The 14,713-nt window shown below is 41.6% G+C and overlaps 1 protein-coding gene and 1 pseudogene across 1 annotated transcript in view; one reads left to right on the top strand and one right to left on the bottom strand.

Annotated features, from left to right (window-relative positions):
- Window positions 1-14,713, top strand: part of DNER (delta/notch like EGF repeat containing) — a 274,382-nt gene that overhangs the window by 16,074 nt on the left and 243,595 nt on the right. The window lies entirely within an intron of this gene.
- Window positions 4,563-5,108, bottom strand: LOC148754914 (NADH dehydrogenase [ubiquinone] 1 beta subcomplex subunit 5, mitochondrial-like; annotated as a pseudogene).

The raw sequence follows: 14,713 nt of genomic DNA, 5'->3' as shown, positions 1-14,713 counted from the left end.
CTCCAGACTCTTGACATTGCAATAAACAAGCCATTCAAGGACCATTTGTGCACGGAAATCAATGACTACATTGAAACTAGAATGCAGAGAAATCAGCGTGGCAACTTTGTGAAGCCTAGCCTGCAAGAGGTCATGACTTGGGAGAAGAATTCATGGGATAAAAATCACTGATAGCTGTGTTGCCAATGCATTACGAGCAGGCTACATGGACAAGAAGTGCTCATTTAAGGAGAGCTCTATTGCTGGACATGACAGATTGGGGCAAATGGTTCTACAGGAAATGGAGTCTCAAGAAATTCAAGCCGGAATTCGGGGTTTGGAGTTATGATGATGTTCCAGAAGATGACATGACTGCATTTGAATAAATGTAGACTTTTGTACATGGATAAATGAATAAATGTAGATTGTTGTATGTGAAAAAATAAGATCCCCTGAAAATAAGCCCTAACATGTCTTTTGGAGCAAAAATTAATATAAGACCTGGTCTTACTTTCGGGGAAATACGGTAGTTAATGACTTAATGTTTGTTGAGTGACTGAATGCGGAGTCCTGGAATGACAGCTGGAAGGGAAACTGGGCTTCCTTAGTTCAGTAACTGTACTCACTTCAACAGTAGACGTTTTACCCAACGCCGGTTCCATCTAGGCCCTGGCACTGAGCAAACCAAGATGAATCAGAAGAGTTCTCTGCACACTGTGGTTATGTGGATGGGAAAAGGGCGCAGGGAGGAGAAATGGCTGTCCAAAGCCGCTTAGGTTGCAGAAGAGCAAAGGTCCTGCCATTCCTCGTGGCTCGGAAGTAGATGTCTGCAAGACATATTTTGCTTTATAGGCAAAAGGGGAAAAAACACCTTGTTTCCCTCCATTAGTAGTTCTCAACCCTGGCAACATCTTAGGTGAGCTTTAAACATGCAGATTCCTGGGCCGACTCCAGGCATATTATAGCAGAATCTCTGGGGGTAGAGTCGGGGCCGCATTTAACAAAGGGCCCCCAGGTGATTCTAATGGGCCCCAATGCCCAGGATGGCTGGCCCAGGTTATTCGTGTAGGTCACACAACATGTTTTTGTGTTATTTCTTTCCCTTCCATGAGACATAAGACTCCCTTCCCACTTCTGGAATATTACCTTTCCTCTGTTTTCTTGGTTGACAGCTTGGTTTAGTTTCTTCCACTAATATTGGTGGAAGAAAAAGTAAGCCTTAGCTGAGCAGTGTGGCATGTAATGGTCAAATTCAAATGGGTCATTCTGTTACTGTGGTCCTTATGCTGATCCAGTCTGTGGGATTCCATGTTACTTATCCAGTCCCTTCACTCATTGGATACACGGATCTGAATCCTGGCTCTGTGGCCTTGAGCAAGTTACTTAACATCTCTGAGCCCCATTTTCCTCATCTCTAATTAGACCTAATAAAGCGTCTCTTCTGGTTGCTGGGAAGGTCACGGCAGGGCAGATGCTGGCCATCTGAGAGGCTGTGACCAGTTGTTTGCCATTTTTCCTTCTCTGTAGGAAAGAATTTCCCCATTAAAAACAAAATTTCCCTGTGCATTTTGCCCTAATGCCCGTACGAAATGGATTCTAATATTTGTAAAATTATCTGATATATTTTCTACAAGGCATCTAAGGATGTACTTTTCCTGGTTCCTTCAGTTTGGGCCCCTCTAAGAACAACTAGAAAATAAGTGTATTTTTACTCATTTTGCTCTGCAGGGGTTACTGGAATAGTTTAGTGAGGATGACTTTTGTTTTTGTCTCTGTCACCTTCGTGCTGAATTTAGATGAGAATCGTTATAGTGGAAGGTCAGTTGTCTTCAGACTAAATCCTGAGTGTGTGAGTTGTGGTTCATTATTCCCGTTGATGAGCACAGTTCTGGCCTCTAATTGGTGAGTTAAGATATGTCATAAGGCCAGTGTTATAGTATTAGGTTGGTGCAAAAGTAATTGTGGTTTTTGCAATTTTTAACCTTTTAAACTGCAGTTACTTTTGCATGATCTCAAGACTCAAGACTGGATCCCTTGCTTTACTGTGTTCCAAATTTTAGCTTTTGTTGCTAGAGAGAAAGCAAGATATTATAGTATTTCTTATGTTGCCTGAATCAGATCAGTTGGGTTTTGACTGGTGATTCCCTCTGTGCGTTATTTTCTATAGAACTTGACAAATGATTAATAAACATGACATATTCTTGTCCTGCATATGTTTCTTTGGGGGAAATTCCTGAAGTTAGTTGGCTGCATGGTTGATATCTGAGCATGGAAAAGAAACTTTAACATGGGGGCTGATCATTTGAAAGATTTACTTGTAAACATTCTGAGACTACAAAGACCCACTGATGGGAAATAATTATAGCCTTCAAATGTAATTACTCAGATTACACTTGTCAAAGCTTGTTGTCTTTAGGAACCTGCATTTCAATAGAAGAACAAACTTTTTTTTTTTTAAAAAAAGCTTTATTGAGATATAATTTATATACAATACAATTCACCCATTTAAGGTGTATAATTCAATGGATTTTAGTATAGGCACAGAACAACCATTATCACAGTCAACTATAGCACATTTCACCTCAGTAAGAAACTGAGAAACTTTTGCACCCCTCTAGCCCCCCACTCCAGCCCTAAGCAACCACTAATCTACTTTCTCTATATATAGTTTCCCTATTGTAGACTTTCATATGAATGGAATCACATAATATGTAGTCTTTTGTGACTAGCTTTTTTCAGTTACCCTAATGTTTTCAAGATTCATCCATGCCCCACCCTGTATCAGTACTTCGTTTTTAAAAAGATTTTTATTAAAATACAGCTAACATACAACATTATATTAGTTTCCATGTACATCATAGTTATTCAACATTTATACACCTAAAGAAGTGATCACCATGGTAAGTCCAGCGACCGTCTGACACTGTACCACATGATCACAATATTATTGACTATATTCCCTATGCTGTCCATTGCATCCCATGACTTATTTATTTTATACCTGGAAATTTGGACCTCTTATTCTCCTTCCCTCTTTTTAAATTTATCAGTTACAATTGACATTCAGTATTAGTTTATATTAATTTTGGGTGTACAGCATAGTGGTCAGACATTTATATAATTTAAGAAGTGATCCCCCTGACTAGTCTAGTACCCACCTGGCACTACACATAGTTATTACCATATTATTGACTACATTCCCTAGCTTTACTTTACACCCCCATGACTATTTTGTAACTACCAATTTGTACTTCTTAATACCGTCATTTTTTTTACTCTGTCCACCAAACTCCTCCCATCTATCACCCCAACAAATCTAGTACCCATCTGACACCATAGATAACTATTCCAATATTATTGACTATATTCCTTATGCTATACCCTACATCCCCATGATAATTGTGTAACAACCAATTTGTACTTCTTAATCCCTTCCCCTTTTTCAGTCACCCTGAACTCCCCTCCCATCTGGCAACTATCAGTATGTTCTCTGTATCTAATCTATCAGTTTCGGTTTTGTTTGTTTATTTTGTTCTTTAAATTCCACGTATAAATGAAATCACATTGCATCTATCTTTCTCTGTCTTACACTCCACTCAGCATAGCACCCTTCAGGTCCATCTATGCCTCTGCAAATGGCAAGGACCCATTCCCTTCCCTGGCCGAGCAATATTCCACTGTACATACAGAGGGTGCCAAACAAATGTATACACATTTTAAGAAAGGAAAAAACTATTAAAATGGTAATACTCACTATATACCGATAACAAAAGATGAATACAAGTCACGTTTGACTTCTGCAATTACAAGAGGTGCTCAAAGTGGTTACCATCAGCATCCAGACATTTCTAATTATGGCAAACTACTGCTTGAGCAACACTGACTAAAGTGTCCACTTGTATATCTATTTTTGGCAGCCCTGGAATGTAACATCCCCTTTTTATCCATTCTTCCATTGACAGACACCCAGGCTGCCTCACATCTTGGCCATTGTAAACAATGCTGCAATGAACATATGGATGCACACGTCTCCTTGAAGTAGCATTTCATTTTCTTCAGATAAATACTCTGAAGTGGGATAACTGGGTCCTTCATTGTCTCTTGTTGTAGCCTTTGTTTTAAAATTTATTTTGTCTGGTATAAGTATTGCTACTTCAGCTTTCTTTTTTCGTTTTGTTTTGTTTCCATTTTCATGAAATATCTTTTTCCATCCCTTTACTTTCTGTCTGTGTGTGTCTTTCACTCCGAAGTGATACTCTTGTAGGCAGCATATGTAAGGGTTTTCTTTTCTTATCCATTCAGCCCTCCTATGTCTTTTGAGTGGAGCATTTAATCCATTTACATTGAAAGTAATTGTTGATAGATATATAACTATTGCCATTTTATTATTCATAATTTGATGGGTTTTTTTTTGGTCTTAATGAAGTCCCTTTAACATTCCTTGTAATTTTGGTTTGGTGGTGAATAACTGCTTTAGCTTTTTCTTGTCTGGGAAGCATTTTTTTTTTTTTAAATACAGAATATATTTATTAATTTATTTTCCCATAAAGATAATATACTTTGTATTTAGAGAAAGAAAAAGATTAATTGTTGGGATTTGCTTTTGGAGAATGATCAATAAGTTCCTTATCGATGGTTGGATACTGATACCAGGGACCATTGCCTCTTGCACGCGTTAGTATTTGTACTTCCAGCTCCTTTAACAGCAACTCAGCCTTTTTAGCTTCAATTTGTTTCATAATTCTCTTCAGGACTATCACAGAAAGTTTGGGCAATCCATCTTGATCTAGGATACTTGAAATATTTCCAGTGTTCTGGGGTATAGCCTTCTGGAATTTCTGCTAACTCAGCTTCACTAATAAATATGTCTTCACCAAAGTTATGCCAATTGCTACTGGAACCCCAGTCAACAAAATGTATAATTTCATTAAACTCAAAAACCACTTGTCATAGAATCTAGAAGATTTGGTGATAAGCAGTCTTTTCCCATGGTCTCCACTGTGTTACACGGGAGTGATTGTCTTTGGAAAGCCTCGTGTGAGGAAGCCCCTGAATATAAGTTGAGTGCCAAGGCAGAGGCCAGACAGAGTGGCCACCATATTGACTGAAGCCCGCTGCAGTAAACTCATGGGCTGCTGTATGGGGATCTTGCCCCACTGAGTGGGATTCATGCCAGTGGGCTCTGGTACCTGTTGAGACCGTCCTTTGGGTGCGCCACTTGTGGGGCTAATTGGGTGGTGCTCTGCTGTGGTTTGAAGCCAACCTCCAAGTATGTTGGTTCTGGGACCTCTTGCAAGGGGCTCCAGTGTAAGCCCAGGTCACCTACTGCATGTCACTGGCTGGAGACTATCTGGTAGGAGCTATAAAGTGATCCGTGGCTGTTCACTGTGTGGTTAACCCTGAGGTACATGTGAACTGAGGTCATTTGCCACCAGTACCATGCCTGGGGTAGCTCCACAAAAAGCCAGGACAACCTGAGGCCTGCTGACACTTGCCAGCTCGCTTAAGTTTCAGCCCCTGATAAAGCCTCATGTGGTATACAAGTTGGGTGAGGCAGGGTCTCAGGGAGTCACTAGAGTGGGAAGAATTGTGGTCACCAGGTTAATGTAGACTCTGGTTTGGTGCCAGTGCTGAGCCTGGAGCTACTCAGCAAAAGTCCCAGAGCACACTGAGACCAGCTGCTACCTGCCTGGGATCTGGACTCTGATAGTTTTTCAAGAAAGAGTGCAATGCAAGCAGGGCTGGCTGTTCTTGGAGAAAGTGCCTCAGGTGTTGGGCATGTTGGGTGGGGCAGGGTCCCAATGAGTCAGTAGGGTGGAGTTGTGGAGCTCACCAGGCCAATCAGATTCAGGTTTGGCCTGTGAGGGAGGGTTCAACACAGGAAAGATGGCACCTGCCTGCTGGCTGCATGGGAGAAGGACCCCACATAGGGAAAATGGTGACTGTCCTCCAGTCCTTGCTCACACACCTCAGTATGCCCACCTCTGACACCCCCCGAGTTACTGTGTCTCTGCTGGTGAGTGCTTGCGAGTAAGAGAGTCTGTGCACCGTCTGTTTAAGAAGACGTTTGGGTTTCCTGCAGCCTTTGGTCCCACCCAAATGGTTGGAATCCCCACTGTTTTTTAGAGCCAGATGTTGTGGGGTTTCCTCTTCCTGGCACAGTGCTCTGGGCTGGGGAGGCTGGTGTGGGGCTGGGGTCTCTCATTCCTCTGGGGGCAGCCTTTATGGCCGAGATAACCTTCCCTGTTCTCAACCACCACACTGAGGTTTGGGGCCAGCCTGTTTTGTGTCTCCACCCTCCTACCAGTCTCGACATGGCTTCTTCTTTGTATCCTTAGTTATAAAACTTCTGTTCAGCCAGACTTCAGATGGTTCTCCAGGTTGATCTATAATTTAGTTGTAATTTTAATGTGTTCAGGGAAGGAAGCAGACATAGTGTTTATCTACTCTGCCATCTTGGATCTCCTCTCCAGAAGAACAAACTTTTATGACTTGATACCAGGGTGATATGCTAGAAAGAGTTCTAGAGGGGAAGTCAGGAGGCTAGACTCGGTCATTCGCTTGCAGCAGAACCTTGGGTAAGTCACCTAATCTTTTGGGGACTTAGTGACATCATCTCAATGATGGAAAGTTGGCTTTCAGTTTCTCTGGGGTCCCTTTAAGACTGTGATCATTTCAGTGGTAGGAGCGCTTAAATTTGTTCTATGGAACAAGAAGCCTCTGGTGGTGTCTGCCCCTCTTCACTCCCTCGGCACCCCCATTAAAGGGAGAATGCATGTATGAGTATATGCTTTTAGAATGCAAGAGGTGCCAAGGGATTTTCACACTAGTAGGTGGTGGTATTTCCTCTTCATCCAATTTGAATTCAGTGGATCCAACATATTTTTTTTCTGGCTTTCTACTCTGCCAGGTTAGCTCTCCAGTGCTTTCTAGTATGTTGATCCAAATACTGTCATCTTTTTTCTTTTCTGTCAGTACACTCTAAGGCTAAGATAAATTGTATGAAGAGACACATTTTTAAATGGTTGTAAACTTTGCATATGTTTAAATGGGTTTTATTAGGAGAAATATGCCTGAACTTTTGCATTGTTAGAAAGTCATGGTTCTGCTAAAGCCACCAGCTCAGTGGCTTTGGTAGAAGCAAGGTAGGAATCAACTATCTCTCTATGTGGTGGAATAAGACACCTTTAACCCAGGGCCAAGGAGCGACGGGGGCAAGCGGGGAGGAAGAGCAGGACTATATGTACCACAAGGCTAAAAATGTATATGTTCCACTTAGATTCTTGAATCTATTTTAAATATGTGCTCAAGTGACACTCACTTTCTAATATCTCCTAGGCACCAGTCTTGTAGATTAAATTCTCTCATGTGTTATTAAAGGCCATAGTCCTAGAAACATGATATTTCATTAAGGATTCACCCTGCTGCCTGGAAGGTCAAGGTCCGAAAGAGAGTCAAGTCTACCATCTAGTGGCATCTGCCACAAACTACAGACATAGGATCCCTGGGAGCCAAAGGTGGTTCTTGCAGGATGTGTCCGGCTGCTGCAACAACCCACATTTTGCTCCATCTCAGTTTTTAAGGCTGAGATGCTGGAGAAACTCTTCTTAATAAATTTCCATAATTAAATTAGAGGACAGTTGTCTGTTCAATGTTGCTGAGGCTACAAAAAGTACAAAGTTGCATGATGTCATGGGTCTATCTGGTGATTGCTTCCGAGAAGTCCTGGGTGGGTGGGATTCAGTGCCAGTGTAGACATCCATAGTTATTTGAGATAAGTTTGGGTTTCAAGGTGACTTGGCATGACTGTGGCTTTGTGGACAGGATCAGACTTTCCCAGGAAGTCTATTTGGTGTATCATGACTTGGGAGGTACTGTCAGCACGCAGATTGTACTATTCTGGTGAAATTGTTAAGGAAAACTATTGCTTAAGCAAATTGGCTGAGAGATGAAAGGTTTCCACACAATGTGTTAGCTGATGTGAGGTTATCATGGTAGAGGGTTGGCATAGATTCTACATTACAACTAAAACTGCTGAACTCTTGCTGGCCAATTTTATTTACCAGCCTGATTAAGGGGACACAGAGAAAGAAACGATGACAGTTAAGGCAAAGTTGACTGAGAATCCATCTGGAGATTTACAAATATAATGTGAAATGACTCTATTTGCCTTATGACTAAATTTGACAGCTACTGATATTACAATATTATGGCAGATTAAAATAATTTCAAATTGCATTAAAATGTACTCCTTAAGGTGAATTGGGCACTTAAAGCAACACTGGATGTAAAAATTGTTTTATTTTTCTGGAAAGCAATTAGACAAGAGGGAGCAAGAACCTTAACATTTTTGACTCTTTAATACCCCTTTTAGGAGTTTGTCCATAGCAAGTAGTTGGAAATTTGAACAAAACATTTTAAACAGAGATAGTTAATCATAACATTATTTACAATAGTCCCAAACTTGAAAACACCTAAATGTCAAATTAATAGGAGAATGGGAATGTCTAAATAATGGCATAGCTCTGTGATACTTTTTAAAAAATTGAGGCATAATTGACTTATAATATTGTATTAGTTTCAGGTGTACAGCACAATGGTTTGAAATTTGTATACACTGTGGAGTGACCAACACAATAAGTCTAGTTCTGATCGATTTTTACATAGCTTTTGTAAAAGACATTTTAAAAGGCAGCTTAAAGAAAAAACACACCAAAACGATAAATTGAACCAGTGTTATGATGACAATTAGGTTAAAGTGCATAGAATAGCATTGGAAGGAAATATACTGTATCCCTTGACAGAATGGCATTACAAACAATTGGACCCTATGCCTTTAAATTATTTAAACATTTTGGCTTTATTTGCAGTGTGTCTGTACACATCTGATTGTGATTCAGAGGGAGTTGATAAGGTGCTGGAAGGATGTTCCTCCCTAACACGTTGGTGTGACTGGCATTCCTACGATGAAAGTCACTTGTTTGGATTAAGGTAGCAGGGCTGTCCAGAAGGTCCACATCCAGACTGTCCGGTGGCGACGTGGCAGTAAGCCAACCACAGCTGTTACTGCCCTCGCAGGGTTTGTTCTCTAGCTGAGTGGTGTCGGGAGGCAGGCTCGGTGGGATCTGCCGCTGTGGGCGGGCAGCAGAAGGCAGGCTCCAGCAAGATTTCATGGTAGGTGGTTACAGTGGGGCCGGGGGTCCGTGAACAAACACTGGCAGTGGGTGAGGGAGCGTCAGGATGAGGTGCCAGTGCACAGTGTCTCTGGGGTTTGCCTCTGTCGCTTTATTTGAATTTCTACCTGCTCCTGGCCTTCAGGCCAGGTCAAGCTGGCCCAGATTTCTGTCTTCCATGGAGCATTCCAGAGGCCACTGTGCTGCCGCATCCCAGGACTCCAGCTCTCCGTACCGAGCTGGGGGCCCTTTCCTGCCTCAGACCCTTTGTACGTGCAGTTCCCCCAGACAACTCCTCTTTCCATGTCTCTGCCTGTGGCCGACTTCCCCGCATCCTTTGATATCCATTAACTTTCACCTCCTGAAAGAATCTTCCTCTGACCACCTCATACTGGTCTTAGCCTCCTGCATGCTTCCTTCCCAGTTCCTGTCTTGCCTTAAATTACATGTAGTTTCCTGTCTGTCCACACCCCAGAGAGCCCATGGGCATGGTCGCCGTGGCTACTGGGTTCCCAGTTGTTTGCTCTGTTTCCGGTACAGCTCCTGGCACCTGGAGTTGCTCAGTAACCATTTTTTGAATAAAATAAGTCATGAATGAATGAATGGAGAACATGTAACCTGACTTTTACATTTACAATCACTGAAAAGAATGGAAAAGTGTTCACTATGGAGTATATTTTATTTGCTAGATTCGCTGTACAAACAGTTTATTGATTCCTCTTTGGTGATGGTAATAATGATGGTGACACGACCATTAGCCTTCATCGGACAGGCATGGCTGGATAGGCACTGTCCTGTGTAGTTTACATGCCTTTTTTGTTTAATTTTCCCAAAACAACATTCAGAGCATTTCTATGGAAGTAACAACGATACTCTGCCTTTGAAATAGCTGTATTAAATACTGTTCTCATCATATTTTTGCTCAAATTTGTATCATTCATTTAGTGGTTGGCTCCAACTTCAAATTCAGGGTATGATAGAAATAGAAATGACGGCTGATACTGTCAAGTATTCATTTGCACACTTTATTTAGACAGCATAGTTTTAATAATTCTAAAACTTTTAAATAACTGTTGAATTGCAGTTGGCATTGTTTTGCCAATGGACCCTTTATCCTTCATTCTCTTCAGAGCTGGGGGTTGCTAAGCAACAGAAGACCAGAGTCCTCTAAACTTGTGTTATTATTATACAAGCAGAGTCCCAGTGGATAGGAAAAAGTCAACAAAGATAAAAACGTGCCCCAGAATGATTATAATAATTCAGTGATTATCCAGATTGCATTCAAGAGAATCACATTGATTCTAAACCATATGCTCAGTCTCTTTATTTTTACTAGGTCAGGAGAACAGCTTTCATCTAAATCATCTTTAACTGTGGATTCTCATTATAATTCTTCAAAAAGTAAATTTTTAAAAATTAGTTTCAGTTGGAAAATAGCCCATGCTACTTTGATTTGTGATAAAAGGTGGGCTGTAAGTGGGTCATATTCATGAAGACCAGATTTGATAGGAATTTTTTTTTTTAACTACAGATTGTGGCCCAGAAAAATGAGCTCAGGTAGCAGTACGCTTGGAGTTAAACAAGTCCCAGTGCAATTTGTCACTCTCTGGGCATCTTTGGGCAGATATCTTAGTTTCTCAGCCTCAGTTTTCTTGTCTATAAAATGGAGCAACAATAGCATCTCCCTTATAGAAGATGCTCCTTAAATAGATAAGATCGGAGAGGGAGGGTGTTGCCAGGTAATGTAAGCTTTGTATATTGTGGTCAGACTTTCCATTTTATCCTAAGGACACCGGGGAGCTTTTGGAGTGTTTCTAGAGATCCCTTTTACCCCCCAACTCCCACTGACGAATGGGGGATCCTTTGGGTCCTGGAGCTCATTGACCTGGGGCTCATTGACCTGGGGCTCATTTGGTTATCTAGTGTTGAGAAACAAATTACCCCAAAATGTAATAGTTTAAGCCAATAACCATTTTATTTATTTGCTCATGAATCTGTAATTCGGTCAGGGCTAAAGGGGCTCCACGGGCTGCATCAGCTGAGATGCTGGGACTGGGCTGGAAGAGACCCACTTCCAGGATGGTGTGACTGGCATGCAAGGCATGGTGGGGCTGGCTTTCCGTTGGCAGCTCCAGTCGAGGCTGTAGGCCCGGACATCCATTTTCTTCCACATGACTTCTCTGTGTGGCTAGATCGGACTTCTCACATGGTCTCAGGGTACGTGGACATTTTGCATGGCAGCTGGCTTTCGCCAGAGCAGAGAAGCAGAAGCTTCCAGAGCTTCTTAAAGCGTAAGCCCAGAACTGGCACAATGTCACTTCCACCACATTCTGCAGGTCAGGGCAGAGCAGAGCAGAGCTCCAGTCCAGATTCAAGAGGAGGGGTCTACACAGGGGCTTGAATATGGGAGGTGTGGTTCACTGAGTGCCCCCAAAGTAACAGTTCACCAAAACCATCACATTACCAGAGTTCAACTTCACAGTCTCTGGGCGTTAAATATCCCTTATTCCACCCCACCACATACATATGGTAGCAATTAAAAATCGTACCTATGCATTGCATAATGTCTCTGGGTGAGAACCACTGATAGTATATACAAAGGGCTGAGGATGGGCAGTGTGGTTGTAAAGGGTACTTAACAGAGCGCCTGGCACAGGGTGAGTGCCCATACATGCTGTGTCACCATCATCATTATCACCATCACCATCATCATATCACCACCATCGTCATCATCACCATCACCGTCATCATCACCACCATCATCATCACCATCACCATCGTCATCACCATCACCACCATCATCATCACCATCACCACCATCATCATCACCATCATCACCATCACCATCGTCATCACCATCACCACCATCATCATCACCACCACCACCACCACCATCAAGAATATAGCTTTTCTGGACTGACCTGATAACTCATTTATTTTCCTTTCCTTTAGTTTCCTTTCCTGTCCTTATTTCTTTAGGAAAATGTACTTTGATTTCTAAACAACTGACTTAACAAAACTTTAAACACTGTCAATTTGCAGATTGAGGAAAAGGTAGACTTCTTTAGCTTGCATTTTCTTTGGCATTCATAATTTGTGGGTTTTATAATTTCTTGGTGAATGCTGGGTAACATTTAATGATATAAGGTCTAATTAGTGGAGAGACAGCAAAATATTGAGGTTAAGAATACCACTCTGGAATTCAGACTTCAGAATTGCTTCCAGTGGCACGAGCCTCAGTTTCCTCATCCATAAAATGGGGGTCACAATGTATACCCGGCAGGATGTTAAATAAACTATGTGTAAAAATCACTAACTGGACCACCTTGCACATAATAGGTATTCAGGTGATGAAGCCATTATCATCAGTATAGATTTTTTTTGATATCTGTTCACCTGTGATGAGTCAAATTTCATGGTGTAACATCTTACAATTAAGATGTTAAATAATTATCTACCTCACCAAATAAATTTATTTTCCTGGTGTGCCTGGAAATTATTGTTCGCCTTTGTAGTTTTGTGGTCCAGTCTTATGGAAAGCAACAACATTCACTGCCACTCTCCCATCCTGGTTGATAACCAGGGTCTTGACTTTTCATTGGGGTTGATGTTTATTATTATTATCACCCTCTGGATCCTTCATTTTCTTCAATATCTTGCTTTGAGATGAAAGTGACAGGTATAACTTTTAAAATGCCACTTGCTTAGCTGATTACATCAGTGAGAAGTATTAAGAAGGAAGATTAAGAAAGAAAGTACCAGGGCACCAAATCTCTGGTGACCAAACGTCCTCATTTACTCAGGACTGTCCTGATTTTGGCATTAAAAGGGTCTCCTCCATCCTGGGCAAACTGGGGAGGTGGCCATACTAATGCAGGTTTGTTCTCCGGAGGAACTTTGCAACCCGAATGCTCAGGGCTTCTGCCTATGCTTTTCTTTTTTTTTTTTTTTTTGGTAAGATTTTATTGGGGAAAGGGAACAGGACTTTATTAGGGAACAGTGTGTATTTCCAGGACTTTTTCCCAGTCAAGTTGTTGTCCTTTCAATCTTAGTTGTGGAGGGCGCAGCTCAGCTCCAGGTCCTGTTGCTGTTGCTAGTTGCAGGGGGCACAGCCCACCATTCCTTGTGGGAGTCGAACTGGCAACCTTGTGGTTGAGAGCTGGTGCTCCGAACAACTGAGCCATCTGGGAGCTCAGCGGCAGCTCAGCTCAAGGTGCCGTGTTCAATCTTAGTTGCAGGGGTTAGTTGCAGGGGGCGCTGCCCACCATCCCTTGCGGGACTCGAGGAATTGAACTGGCAACCTTGTGGTTGAGAGCCCACTGGCCCATGTGGGAATCGAACCGGCAGCCTTCAGAGTTAGGAGCATGGAGCTCTAACCGCCTGAGCCACTGGGCTGGCCCAAGAATAGTAGACTCTTAATGAGTATTTTAATAATCTCAGTGAAATATTTGACTACAGTAAGATAAGAAAACTAAAGTTGCCTTTAGTTATAGTAATTACAGTATATTGAGTTTTACACCAAAGTTCTTAGGAGCTGAATAATTCTAACCTCAAGTTTTAATTTAAAAATTCTTTGTATAAGTTTTCATAGGAAATTTCAGTCTGTAGTCTGCTGAATTTTATAAAAGGTTTGGCGGAAAGTGTGGGATATACTTGTAAACTAGTCTTGAAATATGTTCTCACCTGTTCAAATGTCATTATGATTCTAAATGCAGTGTAGCCTTCAACTGTGACCTTTAGATTTGAAATTGTTGGAACTCTCTCTTCCCTTCTCATGTGCCATCTCCCCACCCCTTATCTTGCTTACATTTTGAGTGATTTCTGTTCCCCTTTAATATAGTTTTCTCTGGAATATGTGCATAGCGTCTGGCACTCTCTCGTGCCTGTTTCTAATTTCTTGAGATGACATTTACTAAACTAAAAAAATATATAAATGTATTAGATGATGCACAATTTTTAGTGTTGGTGTAATATTCCATATTCTACTTCATGAACTCCCCTGAAATTGAATGAGGATTTGGGTTAAGGATCCACAAATTTTGAAAGAATAGTGTTTCCTAGACAAACTTGTTAAATCTTTCTCATTCCCCTCAGATGGTGCATGTTTCCCCAGGACACAGGAACTGAGCTGGGTAACTGTAGTAAAGGATGTCGAATTTACTTTAAAAAATGACTGAAAACATTGGTGATGGTTTTTGGTCTTACTAGGAAGGAATTTAGTATTTAAGGGAAACTATAAATCACATACTCTACAGCATACCTGATTTTGTGAGTTTGGATGCTTTCTTCTAGGTAGCGGCCAAACACCTTTTTCTAGCACATAACGACTTAAGGGAGTAACGGCAGGGTTGATAAAGAGGGACCTTGATCTATCATTTTACCCCTTACAGTGGCTAGCTGGGAGTCAGTGGTTCAGCTCTGGTTATTATTAGTTGCCAGGTGCATCTGTCTATTATTATACTTGGGGTGTTTGGGGTCCATGACTTAGTGTTAGAACGTGGGGGTGGTCTGTGGTCTCTCAAGTGGTCTGTCTTTGTCTGGGTCATTTTCCTCATAGTTTT

Source organism: Rhinolophus sinicus, chromosome 17 (genome assembly GCF_057876585.1).
Source record: "Rhinolophus sinicus isolate RSI-liver-muscle chromosome 17, RSI-T2T, whole genome shotgun sequence".
NCBI classification, from domain to species: domain Eukaryota; kingdom Metazoa; phylum Chordata; class Mammalia; order Chiroptera; family Rhinolophidae; genus Rhinolophus; species Rhinolophus sinicus.
This window is presented reverse-complemented; position numbering and strand designations above follow the sequence as displayed.